The following is a 24,597-nucleotide window of genomic DNA, read 5'->3' as shown; positions in this document are numbered from 1 at the left end:
TTGAGATCTGGTGACTGAGACGGCCATGACATATGGTTTACAACGTTTTCATGCTCATAAAACCATTCAGTGTCCGCTCTTGCCCTCTGGATGGGGGGCATTGTCATTCTATGGGGGCATAGCCATGGTAGACAAAATAATGGCCTGCCCAGCATTTTTATACATGACCCTAAGCATGATGGGATGTTAATTGCTTAATTAACTCAGGAACCACTCGTGTGTGGAAGCACCTGCTTTCAATATACTTTGTATCCCTCATTCACAAGTGTTTCCTTTATTCTGGCAGTTACATGTATGGGATGTATATTTTAATCATGTGGGATGTTTTTTCGTGTACTAGGTGAGGATGATCCTGCTCCTCATTGACCCTAATGTGTTCGGGGAGCCGGAGGAGGAGGAGGTGGCAGCATCAGCAGGAGGAGGAGAGAAGGAGGAGGTGAGCAGCAACGAGGAGAAGGCTGTGGAGGCTGGTGAGGAGGAGACCAAGGAGGTCAAACCGACCGTGAAGGGACTGCTGGAGAAGACACTGCCTGAGTCTGTCAAACGACAGGTAGGAGAGAGTGAGCGTTCGCGCGCACACACACAAACACACACACACACACACACACACACACATCCTCAGTTTCTCACACACTGGCAGAGTTGGCATTCTGTCCCAGGCGTTCGGTCCCAGGTGTTCAGTCCCAGTCGTTCGGTCCCAGGCGTTCGGTCCCAGGCGTTCTGTCCCAGGCGTTCGGTCCCAGGCGTTCGGTCCCAGGCGTTAAGTCCCAGTCGTTCGGTCCCAGTCGTTCGGTCCCAGGCGTTAAGTCCCAGGCGTTCGGTCCCAGGCGTTCGGTCCCAGGCGTTAAGTCCCAGGCGTTCGGTCCCAGGCGTTCGGTCCCAGGCGTTCGGTCCCAGGCGTTCGGTCCCAGGCGTTCGGTCCCAGGCGTTCAGTCCCAGTCTTTCAGTCCCAGGTGTTAAGTCCCAGGTGTTCAGTCCCAGGTGTTCGGTCCCAGGTGTTCGGTCCCAGGCGTTCGGTCCCAGGCGTTCGGTCCCAGGCGTTCTGTCCCAGGCGTTCGGTCCAAGTCGTTCAGTGCCAGGTGTTAAGTCCCAGGTGTTCAGTCCCAGATGTTAAGTCCCAGGTGTTAAGTCCCAGCTAAATGGATTGTTAGGACATTGATGCCAATAGTAAAGTGGCTGCAGTAGCGTTGACCAGTTTCGTGACCCCACAACAAGGTGTGAACACGCCCCCCGCCAACTAAAAGCATTTAGGGTTATTATATAATTATTTGTTTGACCATGGGGCTGAGGGAAACAGGTTTTATAGCTAATTTCCTGCTATTCTACACATTTTGCCATGAGGCTGAGAGAAACATGTTGCAGTGTTATAGCTAATTTCCTCTAATTGTAAAATTTAAAAAATAAAAATCATGACTTATACTATCTGGGGGGGGCCGCCCTCCGGTTGGAACCCCCCCACCCCAAAACAACAAAAAAATATGAATAATTGTGGGCCCCCCGCCTAGCGAGGTTGCAGGGATGTGTGCTACTAAATCAAGTTGAATTTACCAGCAAAACTATTATCAGCAAAAACATCAACTGTACTGAATAACATTTTGGTGATCAGATTAAGCTATAATTGGTACATCACATGTAACAAAAGTAGTGTAGATGTGTAAATAACTATAGTACTGTACTGTATAGGGAATACTGACTGACATACCCCTCTCTACTAGATGTTTGAACACCAACTGTATCTCTCTCCTGTCTACTAGATAATACTAACTTATATTAAAAAGCAATTCACAACTCAATTCAGAATTGACCCTAAGCCTGTCGTGTACTGTACTACACGGTACTGTCCATGATCTAACATGATCTAACTCTCTCTTGTCTCTTCCTTATCGACTAGATGTGTGAGCTGCTGCACTACTTCTGTGACTGTGAGTTGAAGCAGCGTATCGAGGCCATCGTGTCCTTCTCGGACAGCTTCGTGTCCAAGCTGCAGTACAACCAGAAGTTCAGGTACAACGAGTTGATGTTGGCCCTCAACATGTCTGCTGCCATCACCGCCAAGAAGACCAAGGAGTTCAGATCCCCTCCTCAGGAACAGGTACTGTTCTCGTCTTTCTTGACGTTTTGTACCACAAAAAAAAACTCCCGACATTCAACCATGTTGTTAAAGTAGAAGCAGTTGTTCTGTTTTGTTTAGTTGATTATGATACTTTGTATCTAGTATCAGAATCAGAAAAAAACTGTCATAAAATGCTGTAAGGTCATAGAAAGTAAAAACTTTTAAAACTTTTCTGAAATGAACGTTTCAAAATTCAAGCACAGCAAGAACCCCCCAAAATACCAAAAGTCAGGGCCCCGTTTGACCCTTCTAAAGCCTTAAATCAAGACCGACAGATGCCTCTGGTACTCAGATTCCCTGCCTGACCAAAATATCCCCCACAGGGTTTTCTCATTTTCACAACAACAGATGTTAGACTAATCTGTCTCAAACAAGCCAGCCTCTTACAGAGGTCCCTGGTGGTGGCTATACTGATATGAGGTTCCTTCAGCTTGGGTGTTGAGTCGAACTGTAAATGATCTGTCGGGAATGCAGAAATATCTAACCCTGTGTCCGTGGTTTTGACTAACTTGAGAATGCAGAAATATCTAACCCTGTGTCCGTGGTTTTGACTAACTTGCGAATGCAGAAATATCTAACCCTGTGTCCGTGGTTTTGACTAACTTGCGAATGCAGAAATATCTAACCCTGTGTCCGTGGTTTTGACTAACTTGCGAATGCAGAAATATCTAACCCTGTGTCCGTGGTTTTGACTAACTTGCGAATGCAGAAATATCTAACCCTGTGTCCGTGGTTTTGACTAACTTGCGAATGCAGAAATATCTAACCCTGTGTCCGTGGTTTTGACTAACTTGCGAATGCAGAAATATCTAACCCTGTGTCCGTGGTTTTGACTAACTTGCGAATGCAGAAATATCTAACCCTGTGTCCGTGGTTTTGACTAACTTGCGAATGCAGCCAACAGTTTAAAGCAGTAATATAACTTGTAAATGCATCTGAGGGTTGCTTTAGCAGGTGTGTCTTAGCAGGTGTGTCTTATTAGCAGGTGTGTCTTAGTAGATGTGTCTTAGCAGGTGTGTCTTATTAGCAGGTGTGTCTTATTAGCAGGTGTGTCTTAGCAGGTGTGTCTTATTAGCAGGTGTGCCTTAAATCAAATCAAATCCAATTTATTTATATAGCCCTTCGTACATCAGCTGATATCTCAAAGTGCTGTACAGAAACCCAGCCTAAAACCCCAAACAGCAAGCAATGCAGGTGTAGAAGCACGGTGGCTAGGAAAAACTCCCTAGAAAGGCCAAAACCTAGGAAGAAACCTAGAGAGGAACCAGGCTATGTGGGATGGCCAGTCCTCTTCTGGCTGTGCCGGGTGGAGATTATAACAGAACATGGCCAAGAGAGAGAGAAAGAGAGAAAGAAAGAGAGAAGGAGAGAATTAGAGAACGCACACTTAGATTCACACAGGACACCGAACAGGACAGGAGTACTCCAGATATAACAAACTGACCCTAGCCCCCCGACATAAACTACTGCAGCATAAATACTGGAGGCTGAGACGGGAGGGGTCAGGAGACACTGTGGCCCCATCCGAGGACACCCCCGGACAGGGCCAAACAGGAAGGATATAACCCCACCCACTTTGCCAAAGCACAGCCCCCACACCACTAGAGGTGTTATTAGCTGGTGTGTCTTATTAGCAGGTGTGTCATATTAGCTGGTGTGTCTTATTAGCAGGTATATCTTATTAGATGGCGTATCTTAGTGGGTCCAGGCTCTCTCTATCTCGGTGACACCCACCACATCTGGTCATTGTTATGTTCCTCCAGGCTCTCTCTATCTCGGTGACACCCACCACATCTGGTCATTGTTATGTTCCTCCAGGCTCTCTCTATCTAGGTGAAACCCACCACATCTGGTCATTGTTATGTTCCTCCAGGCTCTCTCTATCTCGGTGAGACCCACCACATCTGGTCATTGTTATGTTCCTCCAGGCTCTCTCTATCTAGGTGACACCCACCACATCTGGTCATTGTTATGTTCCTCCAGGCTCTCTCTATCTAGGTGACACCCACCACATCTGGTCATTGTTATGTTCCTCCAGGCTCTCTCTATCTCGGTGACACCCACCACATCTGGTCATTGTTATGTTCCTCCAGGCTCTCTCTATCTCGGTGAGACCCACCACATCTGGTCATTGTTATGTTCCTCCAGGCTCTCTCTATCTCGGTGACACCCACCACATCTGGTCATTGTTATGTTCCTCCAGGCTCTCTCTATCTCGGTGACACCCACCACATCTGGTCATTGTTATGTTCCTCCCGGCTCTCTCTATCTCGGTGACACCCACCACATCTGGTCATTGTTATGTTCCTCCAGGCTCTCTCTATCTCGGTGAGACACCCACCACATCTGGTCATTGTTATGTTCCTCCCGGCTCTCTCTATCTCGGTGAGACCCACCACATCTGGTCATTGTTATGTTCCTCCAGGCTCTCTCTATCTCGGTGAGACACCCACCACATCTGGTCATTGTTATGTTCCTCCCGGCTCTCTCTATCTCGGTGAGACCCACCACATCTGGTCATTGTTATGTTCCTCCCGGCTCTCTCTATCTCGGTGACACCCACCACATCTGGTCATTGTTATGTTCCTCCAGGCTCTCTCTATCTCGGTGACACCCACCACATCTGGTCATTGTTATGTTCCTCCAGGCTCTCTCTATCTCGGTGACACCCACCACATCTGATCATTGGAATGCCAGCTGTAGGTTTTTAGGCTCCTCTTGGTTTACACAGACATTTAATAGAACATAAATGTCTTACTGTTTAGTTAAGTATATAATCATCAAATATCCAACAAATATCAGGTAAATATGTGTTAATATATGTTCTATGACAGGTGTATAGCAGGTGTAGAATGTCTCCTATCTCCTCATAGCATCCTCTATAAATGATGTTCCCACGCTGGTGGTCTGGATGGTTTGACCTATCTCCTGGATGAAACAGATGTGATGTCATAGAGATCTAGGGAGAATCTCCTGGCCTGTCTGACTCACTGTAATGATGCTGTGGTGTAGGGATTGCCTCTCAGTTTCTCTGTCTGAGTCTCTCTCTGTGTGGATGGCCTCTCGGTTTCTCTGTCTGAGTCTCTCTCTCTCTCTCTCTCTCTCGCAATCTCCGACTCTGTCCCCCTCCCTCCCACCATCTGTCCATATAGATCAACATCCTGTTAAACTTTGCTGCTGGGGAGGACTGTCCCTGTCCTGAAGAGATTCAGGAGGACCTCTACAAATTTCATGATGAGCTGAGACTGCACTGCGGTACAATGTTCACACGCACACCACACACATACATGGGAGCACACGCATATGCAGAAGCACATGCACGCAGGCACGCACGCACACACCTACTTACACACACACACACACACACACACACACACACACACACACACACACACACACACACACACACACACACACACACACACACACACACACACACACACACACACACAGTTAAAAGACAAATCCTAACTTGAGATGCAGGCACATACTGTAACTCACAGATCTCACATTGACATCAAATCAATACGTAATTTCAGTTATTCATTCAAAAGTTACAATGACTCCTATATGACATGATGACTATTGACTGGCATCAGTATCAATCAATAGGTTGACAGGTTCAATAGTGATTGTATATGCTAACTGTAGTAATAAACTCTAGGTCTACATCAGTGCTCCCCAACCCTCTTCCTGGAGATCTTACCGTCCTGTGGGGTGGACTGATAACCTACAGGACAGTAGATCTCCAGGAAGAGGGATGGACTGATAACCTACAGGACAGTAGATCTCCAGGAAGAGTGTTGGACTGATAACCTACAGGACAGTAGATCTCCAGGAAGAGGGTTGGACTGATAACCTACAGGACAGTAGATCTCCAGGAAGAGGGTTGGACTGATAACCTACAGGATAGTAGATCTCCAGGAAGAGGGTTGGACTGATAACCTACAGGACAGTAGATCTCCAGGAAGAGTTTTGGGCAGCCCTGGTCTACATGAACCTCTATGTCAAAATGTGATGGAGACATCTGAGTTTAAAATCATCCTCCCAGTCCTGCCCTTCATATTTGTTTTCTGTCTCTGTCCCTGCAGGCATCCCAGTGGAGGAGGAGGAGGAGGAGGAAGACACGTCTATAAAGGGTCGCCTGCTGGCCATGCTCTATAAGATCAAGGGACCGCCCAAGAAACTAGAGGAGGAACCTACGGAGGAGGAACAGGCCGCTCCCAGTAAGATACTGTCTCTGTGTGAACCAAGACAACACATTAACATAACAACATGCCATACGTATTCAGTCAGCTGTAAGTGACTGGAAACACACTCATCACTCATCACTTATCTGATCGGATACGCCGATATTACGGTTGGACTGTGTGAAATGTTAATGCCTGGTGCACTTCAGTTCTACAATATTGAAGAGTTAAAGTTTGTCTTCTTCATTTTGACATCCCTACAGGTCATAATCAGAATCTCACGTTAACCTCATACTTCACTAATGAAAGCAGATATTATTACTCTGTTTTGTTCCCCAACAACACTACAAAACACTAGAATAACATCCAGTCTGTTCTCAGTAGCTCACCAACAACCTCCTCTCACAACTCCACAGCACCAGTCCAGGAAGTTTCCTCCATTTAAAACCGAACGCCTGGGACAGAATGCCAACTCTGCCAGTGTGTGAGAAACTGAGGATGTGTGTGTGTGTGTGTGTGTGTGTGTGTGTGTGTGTGTGTGTGTGTGTGTGTGTGTGTGTGTGTGTGTGTGTGTGTGTGTGTGTGTGTGTGTGTGTGTGTGTGTGTGTGTGTGTACTCTGTGACTCGGCTCCCAGGGTAGGGTTCTGTCTGCCAACCAGCTTTTATTCACACCAATTAGACTGCTGTTACAGCTCAAACCATGCCACTGGAGATGGTGTCTGTTCGACCTCAAAATCAGAGTTCACTAAATGTACAAACTGGAAAAAATAAAGCGGTAATTGTATATTTATTTTAGAAAATATTGTGAATAGTTTATTGCTTTGTTTGTAGGTAGTTGTTTGTTTAGAGGTGTTTTACGTTTGTTTTGTTTTTATAGTTTTGAGCTTACTCTTGTTAAGTTCCTGGGGTTGGTTTCTGAAGTTGTGTGCTTTGCTTTTTTTACCCTGATCAGTATACTTCCTTCTCAATCCAAAGTCAAGACTAACCTTGTTCCTTGTCGCTTCCCACCAGCGACCTACAATAATGTCATGTACAGTACATAGCTACAGCTGTTGGTGTACCAGGAACAGACTGTTCAGTTTTCCCCCAGGCACTCCCTCCATAAGTTTTGAAGGACAAGCAGAAGTTACATACTTATTATCGAGGCAATCTATTGGAAAAAAAAGAAAGAAAAGTCCAATATCTGTTGAGGGAGAGTTCTAATGACAACGTACTTAACATTCTTATCTAGTCCAGCTTCATCGACTTAATGAGAAAACATCACGTTTTAGATGAGGATGGAGGGGAATTCAGGGGGTTTAGGTAGGACGTCTACATTAGGTAGAGGAGAGGAGAGAGGGAGAGAGACAAAAGGAGAGGAGGGGGAGAGAGATAAAATAAGAGGAGGAGAGGGGGAGAGACAAAACTAGATGAGGGGAGGGGTAGGAGAGAGAGAGACAAAAGAAGAGTAGAGGAGGGGAGGAGAGGGGGAGAGAGACGACGAGAGGAGGGGGAGGAGAGGGGGAGAGAGACAAGACGAGAGGAGGGGGAGGAGAGGACGAGAGGAGGATCGAGACAAAAGAAGAGGAGAGGAGGAGAGAAAAGGGGAGTGTTTGAAAGCTTGCGTGTATGTGTGTATATTTATTGACTTGACCCAAGAATATAATAACATATCACAGTGAACTTTCTGACTGTTCACCTGGCCATCAGACTGTTAAATTACTAACAACTACTGCACTCCCTCCCCCACACACTAATTACTGACGCCACACACTTCCAACCATTACGTTGCTGTTAATTAGTTATTGATTAACATAATCAATTGATTGCCATAATGTATCTATCTATTTATCCTGCTACTAGTCGTACTCTTGTTTACATGTATATACTACCATTAGTATTTATATATTCCTGCTGCCAGTCACTTTTCATCCCTGTTTACGTGTACCTGTATATCCGCCTACACTGACACTCTTACTAACACCCACACACTAACACCCACACACTAACACCCACACACTAACACCCACACCCACACACTAACATCCACACACTAACACCTACACACTAACACCCACACACTAACACCCACACACTAACACCCACACACTAACACCTACACATTAACACCCACACACTAACACCCACACACTAACACCCACACACTAACACCCACACACTAACACCTACACATTAACACCCACACACTAACACCCACACACTAACATCCACACACTAACACCCACACACTAACATCCACACACTAACACCTACACACTAACACCTACACACTAACACCTACACACTAACACCTACACACTAACACCCACACACTAACACCCACACACTAACACCTACACATTAACACCCACACACTAACACCCACACACTAACATCCACACACTAACACCTACACACTAACACCTACACACTAACACCTACACACTAACACCCACACACTAACACCCACACACTAACACCCACACACTAACACCCACACACTAACACCTACACACTAACACCTACACACTAACACCCACACACTAACACCTACACACTAACACCTACACACTAACACCCACACACTAACACCTACACACTAACACCCACACACCCACACACTAACACCCACACGCCCACACACTAACACCCACACACTAATGTCCACACACTAACACCCACACGCCCACACACTAACACCCACATGCCCACACACTAACACCCACATACCCACGCACTAACACCCACACACTAACACCCACACACTAACACCCACACGCTTACAATCGCACACTAACACCCACACACCGACACACTAACACCCACACGTCCACACACTAACACCCACACACCCCCACACTAACACCCCCACACTAGCACCTGCACACTAACACCCACACACGAACACCCACACACAAACACCCACGCACTAACACCCACGCACTAACACCCACACACTAACACCCACATGCCCACACACTAACACCCACACATCCACACATCCACACACCCACACACTAACACCCACACGTCCACACACTAACACCCCCACATTAACACCCCCACACTAGCACCCGCACACTAACACCCACACACGAACACTCGCACACTGGCACTCACACATGAACACTCACACACTAACACCCACACACTAACACCCACACACAAACACCCACGCACTAACACCCACGCACTAACACCCCCACACCAACCCCCACACACTAACACCCACCCACACACTAACACCCACACACTGACACCCGCACACCCACACACTAACACCCACACACTAATGTCCACACACTAGAAGAATGGCGCTGGAGAGGATGCGTTGAAGATGTCGTTCCCATAGCAACGATTAAAACATTCCCTAACCAGAAACCGTGGATTGATGGCAGCATTCGCGTGAAACTGAAAGCGCGAACCACTGCTTTTAATCAGGGCAAGGTGACTGGTAACATGACCGAATACAAACAGTGCAGCTATTCCCTCCGCAAGGCTATCAAACAAGCTAAGCGTCAGTGCAGAGACAAAGTAGAATCTCAATTCAATGGCTCAGACACAAGAGGCATGTGGCAGGGTCTACAGTCAATCACGGACTACAAGAACAAATCCAGCCCAGTCACGGACCAGGATGTCTTGCTCCCAGGCAGACTAAATAACTTTTTTGCCTGCTTTGAGGACAATACAGTGCCACTGACACGGCCTGCAACGAAAACATGCGGACTCTCCTTCACTGCAGCCGAGGTGAGTAAGACATTTAAACATGTTAACCCTCGCAAGGCTGCAGGCCCAGACGGCATCCCCAGCCGCGCCCTCAGAGCATGCGCAGACCAGCTGGCCGGTGTGTTTACGGACATATTCAATCAATCCCTATACCAGTCTGCTGTTCCCACATGCTTCAAGAGGGCCACCATTGTTCCTGTTCCCAAGAAAGCTAAGGTAACTGAGCTAAACGACTACCGCCCCGTAGCACTCACTTCCGTCATCATGAAGTGCTTTGAGAGACTAGTCAAGGACCATATCACCTCCACCCTACCTGACACCCTAGACCCACTCCAATTTGCTTACCGCCCAAATAGGTCCACAGACGATGCAATCTCAACCACACTGCACACTGCCCTAACCCATCTGGACAAGAGGAATACCTATGTGAGAATGCTGTTCATCGACTACAGCTCGGCATTCAACACCATAGTACCCTCCAAGCTCGTCATCAAGCTCGAGACCCTGGGTCTCAACCTCGCCCTGTGCAACTGGGTACTCGACTTCCTGACGGGCCGCCCCCAGGTGGTGAGGGTAGGCAACAACATCTCCACCCCGCTGATCCTCAACACTGGTGCCCCACAAGGGTGCGTTTTGAGCCCTCTCCTGTACTCCCTGTTCACCCACGACTGCGTGGCCACGCACGCCTCCAACTCAATCATCAAGTTTGCGGACGACACAACAGTGGTAGGCTTGATTACCAACAACGACGAGACGGCCTACAGGGAGGAGGTGAGGGCCCTCGGAGTGTGGTGTCAGGAAAATAACCTCACACTCAACGTCAACAAAACTAAGGAGATGATTGTGGACTTCAGGAAACAGCAGAGGGAACACCCCCCTATCCACATCGATGGAACAGTAGTGGAGAGGGTAGCAAGTTTTAAGTTCCTCGGCATACACATCACAGACAAACTGAATTAGTCCCCTCCTGTACTCCCTGTTCACACACGACTACGTGGCCAAACACAAACACCATCATGACGTCACAACAGTGGTAGGCCTGATCACCGACAACGATGAGACAGCCTATAGGGAGGAGGTCAGAGACTTGGTAGTGTGATGCCAGGACAACAACCTCTCCCTCAATGTGAGCAAGACAAAGGAGCTGAATGTGGACTACAGGACAAGGCGGGCCGAACAGGCCCCCATTAACATTAACGGGGCTGTAGTGGAGCAGGTCGAGAGATTCAAGTTCCTTGTAAAAGTATTCATCCCCTTTGACGTTTTTCCTATTTTGTTGCATTACAACCTTTAATTTAATTGGACTTTTATTTGGATTTGATGTAATGGACGTACACAAAATAGTACAAATTGGTGAAGTGAAATTAAAAAAATTACTTGATTCAAAAAATTCTAAAACAATTTAAAAAATGAAAAGTGGTGCGTGCATATGTATTCACCCCCTTTGCTATGAAGCCCCTAAATAAGATCTGTTCAATTAATTACCTTCAGAAGTGACATGATTAGTAAATAAAGTCCACCTGTGTGCAATCTAAGTGTTACTTGATCTGTCACATGATCTCAGTATATATACACCTGTTCTGAAAGGCACCGGAGTCTGCAACACCACTAAGCAAGGGGCATCACCAAGCAAGCGGCACCATGAAGACCAAGGAGACCAAGGAGCTCTCCAAACAGGTCAGGGACAAAGTTGTGGTGAAGTACAGATCAGGGTTGGGTTATAAAAAATATCAGAAACTTTGAACATCCCACGGAGCACCATTAAATCCATTATTAAAAAATGGAAAGAATATGGCACCACAACAAACCAGCCAAGAGAGTGCTGCCCACCAAAACTCACGGACAAGGCAGGGAGGGCATTAATCTGAGAGGCAACAAAGAGACCAAAGATAATCCTGAAGGAGCTGCAAAGCCTCACTGCTGAGATTGGAGTATCTGTACAGAGGACCACTTTAAGCCAAGCCGTACACTTCATAGAGCTGGGCTTTACAGAAGAATGGCAAAAAAAAAGCCATTGCTTAAAAAACAAAATAAGCAAACATGTTTGGTGTTCGCCAAAGGGCATGTGGGAGTCTCCCCAAACATATGGAAGAAGGTACTCTGGTCAGGTGAGACTAGAATTGAGCTTTTTGGCCATCAAGGAAAATGCTATGTCTGGCGCAAACCAAACACCTCTCATCAACCTGAGAACACCAACACCATGTTTTTCATCGGCAGTGTATGGGAAACTGGTCAGAATTGAAGGAATGATGGATGGCGCTAAATACAGGGAAATTCTTGGGGGAAACCTGTTTCAGTCTTCCAGAGATTTCAGACGGACGGAGGTTCACTTTCCAGCAGGACAATGACCCTAAGCATACTGCTAAAGCAACACTTGTTTCACAATAAAACATATTTTGAATCTTCAAAGTGGTAGGCATGTAGTGTAAATCAAATGATACAAACATGATAGAAACCCCCAAAAAATCTATTTTAATTCCAGGTTGTAAAGGCAACCAAATAGGAAAAATGCCAAGGGGGTGAATACTTTCACAAGCCACTGTATCTGCCTCAATACTCCAGTATCCCTGCCTACATGTACATATCTACCTCAATACTCCAGTATCCCTGCCTACATGTACATATCTACCTCAATACTCCAGTATCCCTGCCTACATGTACATATCTACCTCAATACTCCAGTATCCCTGCCTACATGTACATATCTACCTCAATACTCCAGTATCCCTGCCTACATGTACATATCTACCTCAATACTCCAGTATCCCTGCCTACATGTACATATCTACCTCAATACTCCAGTATCCCTGCCTACATGTACATATCTACCTCAATACTCCAGTATCCCTGCCTACATGTACATATCTACCTCAATACTCCAGTATCCCTGCCTACATGTACATATCTACCTCAATACTCCAGTATCCCTGCCTACATGTACATATCTACCTCAATACTCCAGTATCCCTGCCTACATGTACATATCTACCTCAATACTCCAGTATCCCTGCCTACATGTACATATCTACCTAAATACTCCAGTATCCCTGCCTACATGTACATATCTACCTCAATACTCCAGTATCCCTGCCTACATGTACATATCTACCTCAATACTCCAGTATCCCTCCCGACATGTACATATCTACCTCAATACTCCAGTATCCCTGCCTACATGTACATATCTACCTCAATACTCCAGTATCCCTGCCTACATGTACATATCTACCTCAATACTCCAGTATCCCTGCCTACATGTACATATCTGCCTCAATACTCCTGTATCCCTGCCTACATGTACATATCTACCTCAATACTCCAGTATCCCTCCCGACATGTACATATCTACCTCAATACTCCAGTATCCCTGCCTACATGTACATATCTACCTCAATACTCCAGTATCCCTGCCTACATGTACATATCTACCTCAATACTCCAGTATCCCTGCCTACATGTACATATCTACCTCAATACTCCAGTATCCCTGCCTACATGTACATATCTACCTCAATACTCCAGTATCCCTGCCTACATGTACATATCTACCTCAATATTCCAGTATCCCTGCCTACATGTACATATCTACCTCAATACTCCAGTATCCCTGCCTACATGTACATATCTACCTCAATACTCCAGTATCCCTGCCTACATGTACATATCTACCTCAATACTCCAGTATCCCTGCCTACATGTATATATCTACCTCAATACTCCAGTATCCCTGCCTACATGTACATATCTACCTCAATACTCCAGTATCCCTGCCTACATGTACATATCTACCTCAATACTCCAGTATCCCTGCCTACATGTACATATCTACCTCAATACTCCAGTATCCCTGCCTACATGTACATATCTACCTCAATACTCCAGTATCCCTGCCTACATGTACATATCTACCTCAATACTCCAGTATCCCTGCCTACATGTACATATCTACCTCAATACTCCAGTATCCCTGCCTACATGTACATATCTACCTCAATACTCCAGTATCCCTGCCTACATGTACATATCTACCTCAATACTCCAGTATCCCTGCCTACATGTACATATCTACCTCAATATTCCAGTATCCCTGCCTACATGTACATATCTACCTCAATATTTCAGTATCCCTCCCGACATGTACATATCTACCTCAATATTCCAGTATCCCTCCCGACATGTACATATCTACCTCAATATTCCAGTATCCCTCCCGACATGTACATATCTACCTCAATATTCCAGTATCCCTCCCGACATGTACATATCTACCTCAATACTCCAGTATCCCTGCCTACATGTACATATCTACCTCAATATTTCAGTATCCCTCCCGACATGTACATATCTACCTCAATATTCCAGTATCCCTCCCGACATGTACATATCTACCTCAATACTCCAGTATCCCTGCCTACATGTACATATCTACCTCAATATTTCAGTATCCCTCCCGACATGTACATATCTACCTCAATACTCCAGTATCCCTGCCTACATGTACATATCTACCTCAATACTCCAGTATCCCTGCCTACATGTACATATCTACCTCAATATTCCAGTATCCCTGCCTACATGTACATATCTACCTCAATATTCCAGTATCCCCTCACATTGAACATTTGGTACTGGCTTTGACCCTTATTTCTCATTAGTTATACTATTTTGAATACTGCACTGTTGGGTAGGGCGTGCAAGTTAAGCATTTCTTTGTACATGTGTGTGTGTGTGTGACAAATGCAACTTGAAACTTGACTCAGCTGATCAGTAGAACTACATCCTTCTACCAACCCTGGAAATGACGCATTTCATATGTCCTGCTCTTCCCTCGGCTCCTGTACAACATTCCTATTGTGGTGAAACATAACATGACTTCGTATCAGTTAAATCTACACTCATAGAAAAAAGGTTTCCCCATAGGAGAACCCTTTGAATAATAATGTTTGTTTCCATGTAGATCCCTCTGTAGAAAGGGTTCTTCATGGAACCCAAAAGGGTTCTACCTGGAACCAAACGGGTTCTTCAAAAGGTTATTTAATGGGACAGCCAAAGAACTATTCTAGTTTCTATACAGCATGTTTTTTTTCTAAGAGTGTACACACCTTGGATCTTACAGCCCCCCCCAAAAAAGCTTAACATAATAACCGAGAGACAGACTATTATCAATCTTTCTTGGATGGGCATGATGAGGAGGACTGCATCTCCACGGTTCATCTGTATGCACACATAGTCGTCACCTCTTCCCTCAGCCTAATCAACCACTGATTCCCCATGGCAGAAGTACAGCCATTTTCTTAAAGCAAATGGCATATTGCAAAAATAAAATAGGAGCCCTAGAGAGTAAAAGAGTTGTAACTCACAGGATGTGGAGAATACACATATTGACTAAATTTGAAATAGTCATTAATTCCTTCTTTCTCCAGCCAACCTGAAGGACAACGTCTAGCTGGGCTCAGACATGCACTGTATCTATCTATAATATCTGTATGTGTAAAACTCTGGTATCTCCCCTCAGCCAACCTGAAGGACAACGTCTAGCTGGGCTCAGTCATGCACTGTATCTATCTATAATATCTGTATGTGTAAAACTCTGGTATCTCCCCTCAGCCAACCTGAAGGACAACGTCTAGCTGGGCTCAGTCATGCACTGTATCTATCTATAATATCTGTATGTGTAAAACTCTGGTATCTCCCCTCAGCCAACCTGAAGGACAATGTCTAGCTGGGCTCAGACATGCACTGTATCTATCTATAATATCTGTATGTGTAAAACTCTGGTATCTCCCCTCAGCCAACCTGAAGGACAACGTCTAGCTGGGCTCAGTCATGCACTGTATCTATCTATAATATCTGTATGTGTAAAACTCTGGTATCTCCCCTCAGCCAACCTGAAGGAGTTGATCAGCCAGACCATGGCTAGCTGGGCTCAGGAGTGCAGCATCCAGGACCCAGAGCTGGTTCGTGTGATGTTCAGCCTGCTGAGACGTCAGTACGACGGCATCGGAGCGCTGCTCAGGGCCATGAAGAAGAGTATGTACTTGATCCTTGTGTCACGTCAATCACGTGACACCGAGAATGATTCTGATAGTTTGACCTAATCGTCCAGAGTCTTATCTTTTACTATTTTGTTGTTCATCTTTCGTAAGACAATTGCAGTTAAACACAGCCAAAGCCATACAGATTGTAAATATAACTTTAGTCTCTTACCATTACCAGGTTACACCATCTCTGCTGTGTCAGTACAGGACTGTGTCAACCTCCTGGCCTCTCTGGGCCAGATCAGATCACTACTGTCTGTACGCATGGGGAAAGAAGAGGAGAAACTCATGATCGACGGACTGGGGTGAGAGAGGAGTGGAGGGTATGTGTGTGTGTGCATTTAATATTACTGTAGTGATCCATACATCTACAGTATTGCTCAATGCACACACACTAAGGTTGTTTGATCTGGTTTAGTTCAACTATAAAACAACTGTTAGCTCAGATAATTAGCTGGCCTCTGTGTGTTTGCAGTGACATAATGAACAACAAGGTGTTCTACCAGCACCCCAACCTAATGAGAGTCCTGGGGATGCATGAGACTGTCATGGAGGTGATGGTCAACGTGCTGGGAGGAGACAAGTCACAGGTACTGTAGCTCATTAGACTAAAGAGGAGACAAGTCACAGGTACTGTAGCTCATTAGTCTAAAGAGGAGACAAGTCACAGGTACTGTAACTCATTAGTCTAAAGAGGAGACAAGTCACAGGTACTGTAGCTCATTAGTCTAAAGAGGAGACAAGTCACAGGTACTGTAACTCATTAGTCTAAAGAGGAGACAAGTCACAGGTACTGTAACTCATTAGTCTAAAGAGGAGACAAGTCACAGGTACTGTAACTCATTAGTCTAAAGAGGAGACAAGTCACAGGTACTGTAGCTCATTAGTCTAAAGAGGAGACAAGTCACAGGTACTGTAACTCATTAGTCTAAAGAGGAGACAAGTCACAGATACTGTAACTCATTAGTCTAAAGAGACAAGTCAGCCTGCTGAGACAGACAGGTACTGTAACTCATTAGTCTAAAGAGACAAGTCACAGGTACTGTAACTCATTAGTCTAAAGAGACAAGTCACAGGTACTGTAACTCATTAGTCTAAAGAGGAGACAAGTCACAGGTACTGTAACTCATTAGTCTAAAGAGGAGACAAGTCACAGGTACTGTAGCTCATTAGTCTAAAGAGGAGACAAGTCACAGGTACTGTAACTCATTAGTCTAAAGAGGAGACAAGTCACAGATACTGTAACTCATTAGTCTAAAGAGACAAGTCACAGGTACTGTAACTCATTAGTCTAAAGAGACAAGTCACAGGTACTGTAACTCATTAGTCTAAAGAGGAGACAAGTCACAGGTACTGTAACTCATTAGTCTAAAGAGGAGACAAGTCACAGGAGACATTAGTCTAAAGAGACAAGTCACAGGTACTGTAACTCATTAGTCTAAAGAGACAAGTCACAGGTACTGTAACTCATTAGTCTAAAGAGACAAGTCACAGGTACTGTAACTCATTAGTCTAAAGAGACAAGTCACAGGTACTCTGTCTAGCTCATTAGTCTAAAGAGGAGACAAGTCACAGGTACTGTAACTCATTAGTCTAAAGAGGAGACAAGTCACAGGTACTGTAACTCATTAGTCTAAAGAGGAGACAAGTCACAGGTACTGTAACTCATTAGTCTAAAGAGGAGACAAGTCACAGGTACTGTAACTCATTAGTCTAAAGAGACAAGTCACAGGTACTGTAGCTCATTAGTCTAAAGAGGAGACAAGTCACAGGTACTGTAACTCATTAGTCTAAAGAGACAAGTCACAGGTACTGTAACTCATTAGTCTAAAGAGGAGACAAGTCACAGGTACTGTAGCTCATTAGTCTAAAGAGACAAGTCACAGGTACTGTAACTCATTAGTCTAAAGAGACAAGTCACAGGTACTGTAACTCATTAGTCTAAAGAGACAAGTCACAGGTACTGTAACTCATTAGTCTAAAGAGGAGACAAGTCACAGGTACTGTAACTCATTAGTCTAAAGAGGAGACAAGTCACAGGTACTGTAACTCATTAGTCTAAAGAGACAAGTCACAGGTACTGTAGCTCATTAGTCTAAAGAGGAGACAAGTCACAGGTACTGTAGCTCATTAGTCTAAAGAGGAGACAAGTCACAGGTACTGTAACTCATTAGTCTAAAGAGGAGACACGTCACAGGTACTGTTACTCATTAGTCTAAAGAGGAGACAAGTCACAGGTACTGTAACTCATTAGTCTAAAGAGACAAGTCACAGGTACTGTAACTCATTAGTCTAAAGAGGAGACAAGTCACAGGTACTGTAACTCATTAGTCTAAAGAGACAAGTCACAGGTACTGTAACTCATTAGTCTAAAGAGACAAGTCACAGGTACTGTAACTCATTAGTCTAAAGAGGAGACAAGTCACAGGTACTGTAGCTCATTAGTCTAAAGAGGAGACAAGTCACAGGTACTGTAACTCATTAGTCTAAAGAGGAGACAAGTCACAAGTACTGTAACTCATTAGTCTAAAGAGACAAGTCACAGGTACTGTAACTCATTAGTCTAAAGAGACAAGTCACAGGTACTGTAACTCATTAGTCTAAAGAGGAGACAAGTCACAGGTACTGTAACTCATTAGTCTAAAGAGACAAGTCACAGGTACTGTAACTCATTAGTCTAAAGAGGAGACAAGTCACAGGTACTGTAACTCATTAGTCTAAAGAGGAGACAAGTCACAGGTACTGTAACTCATTAGTCTAAAGAGACAAGTCACAGGTACTGTAACTCATTAGTCTAAAGAGACAAGTCACAGGTACTGTAACTCATTAGTCTAAAGAGACAAGTCACAGGTACTGTAACTCATTAGTCTAAAGAGACAAGTCACAGGTACTGTAGCTCATTAGTCTAAAGAGGAGACAAGTCACAGGTACTGTAACTCATTAGTCTAAAGAGGAGACAAGTCACAGGTACTGTAACTCATTAGTCTAAAGAGGAGACAAGTCACAGGTACTGTAACTCATTAGTCTAAAGAGGAGACAAGTCACAGGTACTGTAACTCATTAGTCTAAAGAGACAAGTCACAGGTACTGTAGCTCATTAGTCTAAAGAGGAGACAAGTCACAGGTACTGTAACTCATTAGTCTAAAGAGACAAGTCACAGGTACTGTAACTCATTAGTCTAAAGAGGAGACAAGTCACAGGTACTGTAGCTCATTAGTCTAAAGAGACAAGTCACAGGTACTGTAACTCATTAGTCTAAAGAGACAAGTCACAGGTACTGTAACTCATTAGTCTAAAGAGACAAGTCACAGGTACTGTAACTCATTAGTCTAAAGAGGAGACAAGTCACAGGTACTGTAACTCATTAGTCTAAAGAGGAGACAAGTCACAGGTACTGTAACTCATTAGTCTAAAGAGACAAGTCACAGGTACTGTAACTCATTAGTCTAAAGAGGAGACAAGTCACAGGTACTGTAGCTCATTAGTCTAAAAGGAGACAAGTCACAGGTACTGTAACTCATTAGTCTAAAGAGGAGACACGTCACAGGTACTGTTACTCATTAGTCTAAAGAGGAGACAAGTCACAGGTACTGTAACTCATTAGTCTAAAGAGACAAGTCACAGGTACTGTAACTCATTAGTCTAAAGAGGAGACAAGTCACAGGTACTGTAACTCATTAGTCTAAAGAGACAAGTCACAGGTACTGTAACTCATTAGTCTAAAAGAGACAAGTCACAGGTACTGTAACTCATTAGTCTAAGAGGAGACAAGTCACAGGTACTGTAGCTCATTGTCTAAAGAGGAGACAAGTCTCATAGTCTAAAGAGGAGACAAGTAGTCTAAATTAGTCTAAAGAGACAAGTCACAGGTACTGTAACTCATTAGTCTAAAGAGACAAGTCACAGGTACTGTAACTCATTAGTCTAAAGAGACAAGTCACAGGTACTGTAACTCATTAGTCTAAAGAGACAAGTCACAGGTACTGTAACTCATTAGTCTAAAGAGAGACAAGTCACAGGTACTGTAACTCATTAGTCTAAAGAGGAGACAAGTCACAGGTACTGTAACTCATTAGTCTAAAGAGGAGACAAGTCACAGGTACTGTAACTCATTAGTCTAACAAGTCACAGGTTAGTCATTAAGAGACAAGTCACAGGTACTGTAACTCATTAGTCTAAAGAGACAAGTCACAGGTACTGTAACTCATTAGTCTAAAGAGGAGACAAGTCACAGGTACTGTAGCTCATTAGTCTAAAGAGACAAGTCACAGGTACTGTAACTCATTAGTCTAAAGAGACAAGTCACAGGTACTGTAACTCATTAGTCTAAACAGACAAGTCACAGGTAGACAAGTCACAGGTACTGTAACTCATTAGTCTAAAGAGACAAGTCACAGGTACTGTAGCTCATTAGTCTAAAGAGACAAGTCACAGGTACTGTAACTCATTAGTCTAAACAGACAAGTCACAGGTACTGTAACTCATTAGTCTAAAGAGGAGACAAGTCACAGGTACTGTAACTCATTAGTCTAAAGAGACAAGTCACAGGTACTGTAGCTCATTAGTCTAAAGAGACAAGTCACAGGTACTGTAACTCATTAGTCTAAAGAGGAGACAAGTCACAGGTACTGTAACTCATTAGTCTAAAGAGACAAGTCACAGGTACTGTAACTCATTAGTCTAAAGAGCAGACAAGTCACAGGTACTGTAACTCATTAGTCTAAAGATATATTCTCTCCTCGTCTAGTTAAGGTACTGGACTTATGTGAATACATAAAGATATAAACGGGAACATAGATACATTCAATATAATTCATGAGTTGAATCAAAATGTTTAAATCCTTTCTCATCAAATAAAGCTTTTTTTAAATAGCACATTTCAGACACGAATGCAACACAATGCGCTTCACAGAAATAAATAAATAAATAAACAATGAAAATAAAATAAAAATATTTACTACACAAGAAAAATAAGAAGATGAAAAAACTAAAGAATAACAATTTAAAACTAAAAGGCAAAAAAAATATATATATCCCTGAGGAAAAAGGTGTGTTTTATGATCTTTTTGAAAATGTCCACAGTTTCTTCCCCCCTCAGGTTCTCTGGCAGGCTATTCCAGAGGCTGGGGGCATAGTAACTAAAGGCTGGGGGCATAGTAACTAAAGGCTGGGGGCATAGTAACTAAAGGCTGGGGGCATAGTAACTAAAGGCTGGGGGCATAGTAACTAAAGGCTGGGGGCATAGTAACTAAAGAATGGGGACATAGTAACTAAAGGCTGGGGGCATAGTAACTAAAGGCTGGGGGCATAGTAATAAAGGCTGGGGACATAGTAACTAAAGGCTGGGGGCATAGTAAGGCTGGGGCATAGTAACTAAAGGCTGGGGGCATAGTAACTAAAGGCTGGGGGCATAGTAACTAAAGGCTGGGGGCATAGTAACTAAGGCTGGGGGCATAGTAACTAAAGGCTGGGGCATAGTAACTAAAGGCTGGGGGCATATTAACTAAAGGCTGAGGGCATAGTAACTAAAGGCTGGGGGCATAGTAACTAGAGGCTGGGGGCATAGTAACTAAAGGCTGGAGGCATAGTAACTGAAGCCTGGGGGCATAGTAACTAAAGGCTGGGGGCATAGTAACTAAAGGCTGGGGGAATAGTAACTAAAGGCTGGGGGAATAGTAACTAAAGGCTGGGGACATAGTAACTAAAGGCTGGGGGCATAGTAACTAAAGGCTGGGGGCATAGTAACTAAAGGCTGGGGGCATAGTAACTAAAGGCTGGGGACATAGTAACTAAAGGCTGGGGTCATAGTAACTAAAGGCTGAGGGCATAGTAACTAAAAGCTGGAGGCATAGTAACTAAAGGCTGGGGGCATAGTAACTAAAGGCTGGGGGCATAGTAACTAAAGGCTAGAGGCATAGTAACTAAAGGCTGGGGGCATAATAACTAAAGGCTGCCTCTCCATGCGTCGTGGTCCCCCTCAGGTTCTCTAGCAGGCTATTCCAGAGGCAGGGGGAATAGTAACTAAAGGCTGCCTCTCCATGCCTCTTGGTCCCCCTCAGGTTCTCTGATAAGCTATTTCAGAGGCAGGGGGCATAGTAACTAAAGTCTGGGGGCATAGTAACTAAAGTCTGGGGGCATAGTAACTAAAGGCTGGGGGCATAGTAACTAGAGGCTGGGGGCATAGTAACTAAAGGCTGGAGGCATAGTAACTAAAGGCTGGGGGCATAGTAACTAAAGGATGGGGCATAGTAACTAAAGGCTGGGGACATAATAACTAAAGGCTGGAGGCATAGTAACTAAAGGCTGGGGGCATAATAACTAAAGGCTGCCTCTCCATGCCTCTTGGTCCCCCTCAGGTTCTCTAGCAGGCTATTCCAGAGGCAGGGGGAATAGTAACTAACGGCTGTCTCTCCATGCCTCTTGGTCCTAGGCTTTGGGAAAGTTAGAAGGCCAGAGGACCTGAGCGACCTACTGGGTACAAAACTTAAAAGCATGTCTGATATGTATTGTGGTGCACAATCGTGGATTGATTTAAAACCAATAGAAGAGTCTTTAAACTCACAGACAGCCAGTGCAGAGACTTTAAAACTGATAATGTAATGTGTGCTCTCTGTCTGGTCTTGGTCAGAACCCGAGCTGTAGCGTTCTCTATGATTTCTAGTTGACCGATGGCTTTCTTGGGTAGACCAGACAGGAGAGTATTACAGTAGTCAAGCCTGCTTGTAAATAAAGCATGGATGAGTCTCTCTGTATCAGCCTGAGAAACAGTGGCACCTAAGATTACGGTCCGTGTACATTTTGATCCTTTGTTTTCCGAATGAAAACGGTACATGTCGGGAAGTGAAAATATCCGGTTTACCCTTTTTGAATAAAACATATTTAAATGCTTGTTTTTACATATTAGACCGAAAAACATCTTGATATTTCGCTGTTCAAATCTAGGTGGGGTTAAATGTGGAATGCCTGGTCAAGTACACAGCTAACACTTCCTGTCCTTTCAAAGTAGGGGGCAACCTTTCTAACTCCAGTCTATGAAGCTATGAATCTATTATCTATTCATGAATTGATTAACAGCTGCCCATACCATAACACAGTATATTTTATTATAATTTTTTCCAAGTGTAGGACTACTGTTTGTCTGGGAAGAATCCAAGGAGATCCCAAGGGCATCCCAAGGAGATCCCAAGGGCATCCCAAGGGCATCCCAATTTTTTAAATTTTTAAATTTAATTTTACCTTTATTTAACCAGGCAAGTCAGTTAAGAACACATTCTTATTTTCAATGACGGCCTGGGAACAGTGGGTTAACTGCCTGTTCAGGGGCAGAATGACAGATTTGTACCTTGTCAGCTCGGGGGTTTGAACTCGCAACCTTCCGGTTACTAGTCCAACGCTCTAACCACTAGGCTACGCTGCCGCCCCGAGGAGATCCCAAGGAGATCCCAAGGAGATCCAAATAGCTGTGATGTTAACAGCCATACAGGCGCTGTACTGTCAGGTTTATCTGTAACATGATCCCAGGAAAGTATGTTGAGGCCTAGCTATCAGCACATATAGGGATCCTACCCAAGATCAACCACTCAGTACTCAGAAGGAGAGAGTAAGGAGATACAGGGGAGTTGGGCAGGACATGTAAGGGGGGTAAGGGTAGGTAGAGGGGTGCTGGATGTCCAGGAGAGGATTGGAGACGGTACAGGTTTGGTAATGTGATGTGAGGGGTAGAGGAGCAGGGACTCTCATGCCAGTCCTTTTTGGGGTGTGCTATAAGACTGGGGTATGATTTAATACTGTCTGTGTGTGCCAGCAGCCAAGCATGAGCTGAACAATGCCATGCATCCCCAGACAGCCTGAGTGACAGACAAACAGACCTACCGCAAGCCGTCAAATCTGGTTGGCAATCTCATTAGTCAGGACCAGTAACATGAATTCCTGCACTGTTGGCCGATACTTGATCTGTCCAGGTCGTTTACAGCGTGTGTGTGTGTGTGTGTGTGTGTGTCTTTGTGTGTGTGTGTGTGTGTGTGTCTTTGTGTGTGTGTGTGTGTCTTTGTGTGTGTGTGTCTTTGTGTGTGTGTGTGTGTCTTTGTCTTTTGTGTGTGTGTGTGTGTGTGTGTGTGTGTGTGTGTGTGTGTGTGTGTCTGTTTGTGTGTGTGTGTGTGTGTGTCTTTGTGTGTGTGTGTGTGTCTTTGTCTTTTGTGTGTGTGTGTGTGTGTGTGTGTGTGTGTGTGTGTGTGTGTCTTTTGTGTGTGTGTGTGTGTGTGTGTGTGTGTGTGTGTGTGTGTCTTTTGTGTGTGTGTGTGTGTGTGTGTGTGTCTGTGTGTGTGTGTGTGTGTGTCTTGTGTGTGTGTCTTTGTGTGTGTGTGTGTGTGTGTGTGTGTGTGTGTGTGTGTGTGTGTGTGTGTGTGTGTGTGTGTGTGTCTTTGTGTGTGTGTCTTTGTGTGTGTGTGTGTCTTTGTGTGTGTGTGTGTGTGTGTTGTTTGTGTGTGTGTGTGTGTGTATGTGTGTGTGTCTTTGTGTGTGTGTGTGTGTGTGTGTGTGTGTGTGTGTGTG

At 44.5% G+C, this 24,597-nt stretch overlaps 1 pseudogene; it reads left to right on the top strand.

Annotated features, from left to right (window-relative positions):
- The window catches only part of LOC115140370 (ryanodine receptor 3-like), a 310,457-nt pseudogene that overhangs the window by 175,094 nt on the left and 110,766 nt on the right, over positions 1-24,597 (top strand).

Source organism: Oncorhynchus nerka, linkage group LG13 (genome assembly GCF_034236695.1).
Source record: "Oncorhynchus nerka isolate Pitt River linkage group LG13, Oner_Uvic_2.0, whole genome shotgun sequence".
NCBI lineage: Eukaryota > Metazoa > Chordata > Actinopteri > Salmoniformes > Salmonidae > Oncorhynchus > Oncorhynchus nerka.
The sequence above is the reverse complement of the archived record's forward strand: the minus strand, read 5'-3'. Positions and strand labels throughout refer to the sequence as shown.